The 12,129-nt window shown below is 36.1% G+C and overlaps 1 non-coding gene and 1 pseudogene across 1 annotated transcript; both read left to right on the top strand.

Moving 5' to 3' along the window:
• Positions 1 to 6,681: 6,681 nt before the first annotated feature.
• Positions 6,682 to 12,128, top strand: LOC110700975 (annotated as a pseudogene).
• TRNAY-GUA lies at positions 11,105 to 11,191 on the top strand. Its single transcript is given in 2 exon segments — positions 11,105 to 11,141; positions 11,156 to 11,191. It is a non-coding gene; the product is annotated as a tRNA-Tyr (tRNA).
• Position 12,129: the final 1 nt, after the last annotated feature.

Here is a 12,129-nt window from a genome sequence, read left to right as displayed (position 1 = left end):
TTAGGATTTTTTTGATTTTTTTTTGGTCCGGAAATAAAAATTGCCGAAATGTTTACCATGGTCCCTAATACCATCCTAGAGTCCAATTGGGTGGGTGGAACCATCCAATTTGCTTTTAAGCGGTCAATTTACTGGTTTACAACTTGCACCGATTTCATTAACTCAAGCCTACCACGAACATTTATGACAAAATATAATGATCATTTGTGGTTCCAAACGACATTATATGACCCCGAGATGTAACCCTTAAAATCTCATTTATTTCCGACACCGGGCCCCGAAACTTTCAAAATTTCTAAAAAAACATGGATAATTAGCCTTCAATTTTGGAATTTTTTGACTTTTTTTCGCACGGAAATAAAAATTACCGAAATGTATACCATGGTCCCTAATACCCTCCGGGAATCCAATTGGGTGGGTAAAACATTCCAATTTGTCTTTAAATGACCAATTTACTAGTTCACAACTTGCACATATTTTATTAACTCAAATCTACTACGAACATTTATGACAACATACAATTATCAAATATGGTTCCAATCGGCATTATATGACCCCGAGATGTATTCCCTAGAATTTCAATACTTTTCGACACCGGGCCCGAAACCCAAAAAAATTCGCAAAATGCGTGGATACTAGACTTCAATTTTGGAATTTTTTTTTACTTTTATTCGTCCGGAAAAAAAAATGACCGTAATTTTTACAATGGTCCATAATACCCTTCGGTACACCTGATTGGGTGGAACCATCCAATTTTCTTTTAAACAGCCGACTTATATTACCGGTTTACAATTGCATCGATTTCATTAACTCAAGCCTACCACGTACATTTAAGACAACAAATAATGATTATATATGGTTCCAAACGGAATTAAATGACCCCGAGACGTATCTCCTAGAATTTTAAGACTTTTCGACACCGAGCCCCGGATCCTCTAAAATTTCTCAAAATTCGTGGATAATTAGCCTTCAATTTTGAATTTTTTTTACTTTTTATCCGTGAAAAATAAAAATTGACTAAAAGTTTACCATAGACCCTAATACCATCCGGGAGTCCTATGGGTGGGTGGAACCATCCGATTTGCCTTTAAACGACCAATTTATCGGTTTACAACTTGCACCGATTTCATTAACTCAAGCCTACCGCGAACATTTATGACAACAAAAAATAATCATATATGGTTCCAAACAGCATTATATGACCCCAAGATGTATTCCCTAAAATTTTAAGAATTTCCGACACCGGGCCACGAAACCTCCAAAATTTCTCAAAAAGTGTGGATATTAGTCTTCAATTTTGGATTTTTTTGAATTTTTTTTGCCCGAAAATAAAAATTGCTGAAATGTTCAAATGGTCCCTAATATCCCCGTGAGTCCAACTAGGTTGGTGGAACCATCCAATTTGCCTGTAAACAGCCAATTAAACTACCGGTTTACAACTTGCACGAATTTTATTAACTCAAGTCTACTACGAACATTTATGACAACATATAATGATCATATATGGTTCCAAATGGCATAGTATGACCCTGAGATGTATCACCTAAAATATTAATACTTTTCTAAATCGGGCCCCGAAACTTTCAAAATTTCTAAAAAAACATGGATATTAGCCTTCAATTTTGAAATTTTTTGATTTTTTTTCGCCCGGAAATAAAAATTGCTTTAATGTTAACCATTGTCCCTAATACTCTCTGAGAGTCCAATTGGGTGGGTGGAAGGCTCCTATTTGCCTTTAAACGACCAGTCTACCGGTTTACAACTTACACCGATTTCATCAATTCAAGCCTACCACGAACATTTATGACAACAAATAATGATCGTATATGGTTCCAAACGGCATTATATGACCCCATGACGTATCCCATAGAATTTCAATACTTTTCGACACCAAGCCCCGAAACCTCCAAAATTTCTCAAAAAGCGTGGATAATATTCAATTTTGGATTTTTTTTGATTTTTTTTTCGCCCGAAAATAAAAATTGCCGAAATTTTTACCATGGACCCTAATATCCTCCGGGAGTCCAATTGGGTTGGTGAAACCATCCAATTTTTCCTGTAAACGGCCAATTTAACTATCGGTTTACAACTTGCCCGGATTTTATAAACTGAAGTCTACTACGAACATTTATGACAACATATAATGATCATATATGGTTCCAAATGACATTATATGACTACGAGATGTATCTCCTAAAATATTAATACTTTAATACACCAAGCCTCAAAACCTTCAAAATTTCTTAAAAGCGTGGATATTAGCCTTCAATTATGGAATTTTTTTATGTTTTATTTCCCGGAAATAAAAATTGCTGTAATGTTTACCATGGTCCCTAATACTCTCAGGAAGTCCAATTGGGTGGGTAGAAGCATCCAATTTGCCTTTAAACGACCAATTTACCGGTTTACAACTTGCACTAATTTCATTAATTCAAGCCTACAACGAACATTTATGACAACAAAAACGATCATATATGGTTCCAAACGGCATTATATGACCCCAAGACGTATGCCATATAATTTCAAGATTTTTCGACAACGGACCCGAAACCTCCAAAATTTCTCAAAAAGCGTGGATATTAGTCTTCAATTTTGGATTTTTTTGAATTTTTTTTGCCCGAAAATAAAAATTGCTGAAATGTTTACAATGGTCCATAATATCCTCCGTGAGTCCAGTTTGGTTGGTGGAACCATCCAATTTGCCTGTAAACGGTAAATTTAACTCCTGGTTTACAACTTGCACGGATTTTATTATCTCAAGTCTACTACAAAAATTTTTGACAACATATAATGATCATATATGGTTCCAAACGGCACTATATGACCCCGAGATGTATCTCCTAAAATATGAATAATTTTTTACACCAGGCCCTGAAACCTTCAAAATTTCTAAAAATGTGTGGTTATTAGCCTTCAATTTTGTAATTTTTTGATTTTTTTTCGCCCGCAAAATAAAAATTGTCGTAATGTTTACCATGATCCCTAATACTCTCCGGGAGTTCAATTGGGTGGGTGGAAACATCCAATTTTCCTTTAAACGACCAATTTACCGGTTTACAACTTGCATCGATTTCATTAATTCAAGCCTACCACGAACATTTATGAAAACAAAGAACGATCATATATGGTTCTAAACGGCATTATATGACCCCGAGACGTATCCTATAAATTCTTAAGACTTTTCGACACAGGGCCCCAAACCTCCGAAATTTCTCAAAAAGCGTGGATATTAGCCTTCAATTTTGGAACTTTTTTGCCATTTTTTCTAACGAAAATAAAAATTGCCGAAATGTTTACCATAGTCCCTAATATCTTCCGGGAGTCCAATTGGGTTGGTGAAACCATCCGATTTGCCTGTAAACGGCCAATTTAAATCTTGATTTACAACTTGCATAGATTTTATCAACTCAAGTCTAATTTGAACATTTATGACAACATATAATGATCATATATGGTTCCAAACGACACTATATGACCCAGAGATATATCTCCTAAAATATTAATACTTTTCTACACCGGGCCCCGAAACCTTTAAAATTTCTCAAAAAGCGTGTTAGCCTTCAATTTTGAAATTTTTTGATTTTTTTTCGCCCGCAAATAATAATTGTCGTAATGTTTACCATGATCACTAATACTCTCCGGGAGTCCATTTGGGTAGGTTGAAGCATCCAATTTGTCTTTAAACGACCAATTTACCGGTTTACAACTTGCACCGATTTCATTAATTCAACCCTACCATGAACATTTATGACAACAAATAATGATCATATATGGTTCCAAACGACATTAGATGACCTTGAGACGTGTCCCATAGAATTTCAAGACTTTTCGACACCAGGCCCCGAAATCTCCAAAAATTTCAAAAAGCGTGGATTTCAATTGGGTGTGGATTTCAAAAAATTTCAAAAAGCCCCGAAATCTTCAATTTTGGATTTTTTTGACTTTTTTCACCTGGAAATAAAAATTGCCGAAATGTTAGCCATGGTCCATAATATCCTTTGGGAATCCAATTGGGTGTGTGGAACCATTCAATTTGCTTTTAAACGGCCAATTTACTAGTTTACAACTTGCACCGATTTCATTAATTCAAGCCTACCAAGAACATTTATGACAACAAATAACGATCATATATGGTTACAAACGACATTATATGACCCGAGACATATCGCATAGAATTTTAAGACTTTTCGACATCGGGCTCCGAAACCTCCAAAATTTCTCAAAAAGCGTGAATATTAGCTTTTAATTTTGGATTTTTTTTTAACTTTTTTTCACCCGAAAATAAAAATTTCCGAAATAGTTACCATGGTCCCTAATATCCTCCCAGAGTCCAATTGGGTTGGTGGAACCATCTAATTTGCCTGTAAATGGCCAATTTAACTACTGGTTTATAACTTGTACAGATTTTATTAACTCAAGTTTACTACGAACATTTATGACAACATATAATGATCTTATATGGTTCCAAACGGCACTATATGACCCCGAGATGTATCTCCTAAAATATTAATACTTTTCTACACCGGGCCCTGAAGCCTTAAAAATTTCTCAAAAAGCGTGGATATTAGCCTTCAATTTTGAAATTTTTTGATTTTTTTTTCGCCCGCGAATAAAAATTTCTGTAATGTTTACCATGGTTATTAAAACTCTCCGAGAGTCCAATTGGGTGGGTGGAAGCATCCAATTTGCCTTTAAACGACCAATTTACCGGTTTACAACTTAGACCGGTTTCATTAATTCAAGCCTACCATGAACATTTATGACAACATATAAAGATCATATATGGTTCCAAACGGAATTATATGACCCCGGGATGTATCCCATTTAATTTTGAGACTTTTCGACACCGGGCTCCAAAACCTCCAAAATTTCTTAAAAAGTGTGGATAATTAGTCTTCTATTTTGGAATTTTTTGACTTTTTTCACCTGGAAATAAAAATTGCTGAAATATTTACCATGGTCCCTAATACCCTCCGGGAGTCCAATTGGGTGTGTGGAACCATTCAATTTGCTTTTAAACGGCCAATTTACTGGTTTACAACTTGCACCGATTTACCAGTTTACAACGGCCAATGTACCGAACCCGACTTGAACCGAAATTTACCTAATCCCGTTTTAACCCTTCGAATCCCGATTTTATCCCGACTTGTTACTAACCTGACCTGAATTCAACCTACCCGTTCCTAACCCGACCCGAATTTAACCCAACCTGTTACAAACCCAACCCGAAATCAACCCGACTTGTTATTGACCTGACCCAAATTCAACCCGACTTGCTATTGGCCCGACCCGAATTTTACCAGACCTATTACTAACCCGACCCAAAAATTCAACCCAGTTTGTTACTAACCCGACTCGAAATCAACCCGACTTGTTATTGACCCGACCTAAATTCAACCCAAATTGTTCCTAACCCGATTTCAAATCACCTTAAATGCAATTTAGACCATCTTATTATTGTTAATCAAAGCATTTTGTCTAGGGAGACCAAGTCGGTCCAGGCCAGCAAAAGATTGAAGCATCATCCTCAAATTTAAGAGTTAAATATAGTATAAATTTGGTGTATGGTCAAAGGAGATAATTATCTTTCAAATTATAAACAATAGTTCTCTAGTATATTTCCATATATATTATAGTCAACGGAAATAATTAGCTTGATAAAAATGATAACTATCTATTTATAGTTAGTTGAACCCGAATATGACTTGAGTTGGAAATGACCCGACGTGATTGTAACCTGCAAATTATTAACTTGAACATAACACGACTTGAACCCGAGAATGACCCGACTTGAAAATGACCCGACCTGATTATAATATACAAATTATTGACATGAATCGAACCCGACTCAAACCTGAGAATGACCCGACCTGATTCTAACCCGCAAATTTTGACTTGAACCGAACCCGACTCGAACTCGAGAATTACCCTTACCCGTTTTAACCCGTGAAAACCCGAATTAAACCCGACCTATTGTTCACCCGACCCGAATGTAACCCGAACTTTATTAACCCGACCCAACCGATAAGAAGTATGACCCGACGTGACCCGACTCAAGCATGACCCAACCCAAACTCGACCCGCATAATTATGAAATTAATCTGAATTGCCCCGACCCAAGTCAACCCGACCCACTCTTGCCCGACCTGTTTACCCAAATTGACAGCTCTATACCTTAGTTTATACTTAATCCAAAATTAATCCGGATCTTTGTTAGGGCGGGTAGGGGCCACCCTCTTACTCATTGGTTATAAGGGTTATAAACCCTATTAAGAACTTGTTATCTTTAGCTTAATTTCACTTCAGTTCAGTTCAGTTGAGATTTAATTAGTTCAGTTGAGATTTAATTAGTTCAATACTGGTCAATTCCTAATTTTTTTTCTCTCATAAAATATTCAGTTCAATTCCATTCAGCTCTAATCAATTCAGTTCAGTAAATCAGAACAGACTCTAAATATAAGTGGTGAATATTAAAGTATTGTTATTTTTAAGGAAAAATACACTTTAATCATCCCAACTATTGCCGATTTACCTACAACAATCCCAACTAAGGTTTATTTTTTAACAATCCTAACTATGCACCCAGTTTTCCTCCAACAGACCCATCCGGTCAACACCAAGTCAATGACTTGATGTAACAGGTAACCAATACACGTGTCAGCACGCGATTGGTCTAAATTAAAAAATAAAAATTAAAAAAAAAAAAACAAAAAATCCTCACAGCCACCACCCCTCCCTTACGCCACCACGAAACACTAGGGGCAACCCCCAGCCCGCCGGGAAATGGCCGACCATCCCCCTCGACCCTCGAAAATGGCCGGTCGGCCCTTCCCAACCACAAAAATCACCGTCGCCGGCCCATTCCCACCCCAAACCACCGAATTCGACCTCTAAAAACTCTCATTCCCAAACCACTGAAATCGACCCTTGAAAACAACATTCCCTCCATAAAAAAACGTCTGTCCTCCCTTCCCCAACCCCCGAATTCACCCCCCTAGGCGGTTTCGACTTTCGAGGGTGTAGGAAGGGAGGAGGAGCGACATTGATTTTTTTTTTTTTCCGACGAAAGGGGAGCGAAGGGAGGAGAATGGTTTAGGGGATGAGATGGTTCGAATGTGTGTTCTTGGGGGGTTGGGAGGGCCGGCCGACCATTTTAGAGGGGTTAGGGAGGTAGTCGGCCGGTGGCTGGTGGTTTTGAGGGTTGTCTTAGGGTTTCACGGTGGGTGAAGGGAGGAGGGGGTGGCTGCCTGGCTGGGTTGGTTGATTCGATTTTTTTTTTTTTTTGAAGCTGATTCGATTTTTTTTTTCTTTTGTTTTTTTTTTAAATTTTTTTAAAATTAAGCCAATCATGTGATGACATGTGGCATTTAAAAAACAAAAATTTACCCTTTTAGCAGGTAACCGATTTTTGGGACTGCTGGAGGAAAACTGGGTGCATAGTTAGGATTGTTAAAAAATATACTTTAGTTGGGATTGTTGTAAGTAAATTGACAATAGTTGGAATTATTAAAGTGTATTTTTCCTATTTTTAAAATAAGGTTCGAAATCAAACTTCAAAGTTCTCCAAAAGCGAGGTTATAAACAACTACCAAGCAGTTTGTACTAACTTTTCTTGTATTGAAGAAATAATTGAAAACAAGTAACCATAATTTTAAGCTTAATAGTTCAAAACAGAAAAAGTCGAAAATGGACAAATAGATAAACACCAAAAAAAAGTGTATAAATAATAAAGGCACCAATGCACCATGATTAGAGAAGAAAGCCAATATTTGCCTAGCAAACTTTCCTATATTACTCCATTTTCTCTCTCCATTTTCATAACTCAACCAAAATAAAAGTTGTGCAACAATGAAGTTTAACAACAAAAATAAGAGTATCCCATATTTCATTCATTCATTTCTATTTATCCTAATTATTATCCTCCAAAATAACCACATTCTTTTAATCCACGGTTCACCTATCAAAACCGTTGTTATTTTAGTTATGGAAAACCGGTCCTTCGACCACATGTTGGGTTGGATGAAAAAACTCAACCCGAAAATCGATGGCGTAAACGGGTCCGAGTCAAACCGGGTTTCACTCTCTGAACCGGGTTCTCCAATTATTCATTGCAATGACACGGCCCATTATGTGGTTGACCCGGACCCGGGCCAGTGGCGGAGCCAGGATTTGTAATCCGGGGGGACAATTTTTAGATGTTTAATAATCGACAATAATTATAAGAAAAAAGAAATTGATCACATAAATTGTTTAATATATATTTGAAATCGCTTATGAGATATGACAATTATTCTTATATGGTGAAAGAGGAGTTGTTAAAAAATTAATTGCATATTAAGAAATTTATTAACCAAAATTTTTTTTTTATGCTGGTAAACCCCAATTTTAAGGTATGTAATCCTTAATAATCGATAAATATGATTTATCAAATGATAAGCATTTACACAAATTGATAGTAGATGTAAAGGGATTTGGGTTACATTTTAAAAAAAAAAATAATAATAAATAAATAAACTTTCTTTGACTAAAAATAAAATTGGAAACTTAGTTCCAAACAAGCTATAAAAAAAATAGAATTTAGGCACACATAATTAGAGAGATAAAAAAATACGGAGACATGTGTTCATTACAAATAGTTTAATAACACATTAGTAATCACTATCAACAAGGCGATACTTGATTAAACAGTTAAATGAGAGTAATTAGAGGTTTGAAGACTTATAATACTTTGTATATATAAATTACATACTATATAATGAAATTTAAAAACCAGTAAAAAAAAAATGGCAAAATCCAAAAACAAGAAAAAGAAGTTAAATAGGAGCACTTTGTATAAACTATAAAATGAAATAAAAATAAAGTCCAAAAATAGCAAAAAGAAACAAAAAAAATGATCGGGTAAAGAATCGAACCTAGGATCAAAGAGAAATACAAGCTTTACTCAAGCCCATCAACCACCAGACCAAATGTTGTCTTTGTTATATAAGGTATACATGTAAGGTATTTATTCTTATTTACAGCATTTATTTAAGCTAACATAAATTAAATTTTTTTTTGGAAAAATGGGGGGACAACCGTCCCCCCTTGTTCCTACATGGCTCCGCCCCTGACCCGGGCCACTCATTTCAAGCAATGAGAGAACAGATTTTTGGGTCGGACCAAACCGGGTCTGAACCGGCCCCTATGAATGGGTTCGCTCAACAAGCGTACTAAGAGTATGGAAATGGCTACACATGTTATGAATGGGTATAGACCGGAAATGGTTCCGGTTTATCAAGCTTTGGTTCAAGAATTTGCCGTGTTCGACCGGTGGTTTGCTTCCGCTCCGACCTCGACCCAACCGAACCGGCTTTTTATTCACTCGGCTACTTCAGCTGGGGCTACTAGTAATATCCCGGCCTTACTCGCTAAAGGTAACTCCTAGTACGAAGTATTAATTTTTTTTACTACGTATACCTCTTGTCGTTCTTTTTTAATTGGCGTGTTTCCTTTTTCACTGTTATCGATATGTTAATTATAACTGAAATTTTTCTACTTACTTGAGCTTTTGCTCTCCACATATTCATTACTCCGTATTTTATAAACAATTACTCCGAAAAATTATTTATCCATAATTGTTAAATTTGAGTCCGCCTATTTTTACTCGTGTTAGAATTATAACATTAATCTTGTACTGTAGTATTTAAATGCATCGTTTGTGTGTGCACAAAGTTAGAAATTTTATTTCTTAGAGAACTTGGGCACTTGTTTAGTAGTTGATGCGAAAACATTTAAAATTACTAGTGTAAAAACATTGTGCAACGGAAGGAGTACGTGTTGCAAGTATTGATTTGTTGCATAACGATAATGATTAATGAGTAACACCTCACTTGATTATATTTGTTAAACAGGGCACCCTCAAAGGACAATATTTGAGAACTTGGATAGTGAAGGAAAATCTTTTGGAATTTACTACCAAAATATTCCAGCCACATTGTTCTACCGCAATCTAAGAAAACTTAAGTATGTCACAAAATTTTTACCCTATGGTACGTTTTTCAAAAGACATGCTAAAGAAGGGAAGCTCCCGAGCTACGTAGTCGTGGAGCAACGATACACGGACACTAAGGCTAACCCTGCCAACGACGATTACCCATCACACAACGTGTACCATGGTCAATTGTTCGTAAAGGAGGTGTATGAAACCCTAAGGGCTAGTCCACAATGGAATGAAACCCTCCTCTTGATCACATACGACAAGCATGGTGGATTTTACGATCATGTCCCTACCCCGGTTAGTGGGGTCCCTAGCCCAGATGGTATTGTGGGGCTAGAGCCTTTCTTATTTAAGTTTGATAGGTTGGGAGTTCGGGTCCCTACTATAGCAGTTTCACCTTGGATCGAGAAGGGTACTGGTAAGTATATAATCAACGTCGTGTTTATTTTAATTTAATCAACTTTTATTTGACTTTGGAGAAATTGATGAGAGAAAGTATCTAGATAATGCTTTTGACTAAATGGGTTGAGAGCTGGATTTTGTAATTGCATTATTGGTTTCATTGTGGCCAAGTGGAGTCCAAAGTAAAATTTTGATGATATTGGAGATTTATTTAATTAGCTAGAAATGCAAAATGTTATAATTGAAATAATGAAATCCAACTAAAGTTGAAGATAGAATTAGCTAGAAACCTAAAAAACATAGATGGCCAAATAATTATTATTTTTAACAAAAAGTTGTAATTGAATAGTTTGTTGACCTAAGTTGTACAATACTTCAAAGAGTTTCCACATTAGAAGGTAAACCTTTTGAAAGAGTTAGGTAAATTGACTTCCTACCACATCCATGTTTTCTCCATTTACAAGTTTTCTTTGTAGAAGATACAAATGATGTTTGATTTGCAATAATCGTAGTATTTTTAAAGTTTTATTTTGTTATTATGTATGTGCTCAATTCATATACGATATATCTTTTGTACGATTTTTCGTGCATTAATGAATAGTTTAAAAGTAATATAGTTATTTACCAAAAAATAAAATTTCTAAATTTCTAAACAATTTAAACATTGATTAATTGATGATTATATGTATATGATGGTTCAGTAAACATAGAGTTTAGAACTAATATCCGACCTTAGCTCAGTTGGTAGAGCGGAGGACTGTAGTTGTTCAAATAGACATCCTTAGGTCGCTGGTTCGATTCCGGCAGGTCGGATTTTTTTTTATTATTCCATTTTTGGTTGGAAAATTAATTTCTTATTCCACAAGTGTTTATAGAATGCTCAACTTGTTCATATGTGACACAATTTTGCAGTTGTTCATAAGGCTAAAGGACCATATCCAACATCAGAGTACGAGCACTCGTGGATTGCAGCTACTGTCAAGAAACTCTTCAACCTGTCTAGTCCTTTCCTAACTAAAAGAGATGCTTGGGCTGGCACCTTTGAGGGCATTGTACAAACCCGAACTCAACCTAGAACAGATTGTCCTGGTTAGTTCACACTTTTCTTAAACTACACCAGTACAACATAATGTCTTCGTGTATTACTTGAAAACTCATTCTTCATATAAATAATTATGTTTGTATATATGGTATTATGGTTATAGTGCAACTGCCAATGCCGGTGAGGATGAGGCAGGGGGAGGCAGATGAAAACAGGCAGCTGAGTGAGTTTCAGCAAGAGCTGATGCATCTTGCAGCAGTGATGAAAGGCGACGACATACTGTCAAGTTATCCTGAGAGTATAGCTAAAGGAATGACAGTAAAGCAAGGGAAGGAGTACATGGAGGATGCAGTAAAGCGATTCTTCGAGGCAGCAAGACTTGCCAAGAAGTTAGGAGTTCATGAAGAACAGATTGTCAAAATGAGGCCTTCTCTCACTTCAAGACCTTTAAAATCTGACACCCAACAACACCCTTAAGGCCCTATATAGTCAGTGTATCAGTATAGGTAGATTAGATCATCTAATCCGAAAAATGTACCAAAGTTTCAGGTAGTTAGTTTTGTTGTAATATGGAGTGTAACATTACATAAATATGGGAAATATAATTAACACTGATCACAAATTTCAGAACCCACACATTTCTATAAGAATGCAGTTATGCACCGCGAATGGATTGTCTGACTGTCACTCCTGTATCGCGTTTTTTTAT

This window comes from Chenopodium quinoa, unplaced genomic scaffold (genome assembly GCF_001683475.1).
Source record: "Chenopodium quinoa cultivar QQ74 unplaced genomic scaffold, ASM168347v1, whole genome shotgun sequence".
Lineage (NCBI taxonomy): Eukaryota > Viridiplantae > Streptophyta > Magnoliopsida > Caryophyllales > Amaranthaceae > Chenopodium > Chenopodium quinoa.
Note: the sequence above shows the minus strand (reverse complement) of the source record. Positions and strands in the feature narration are given on the sequence as shown.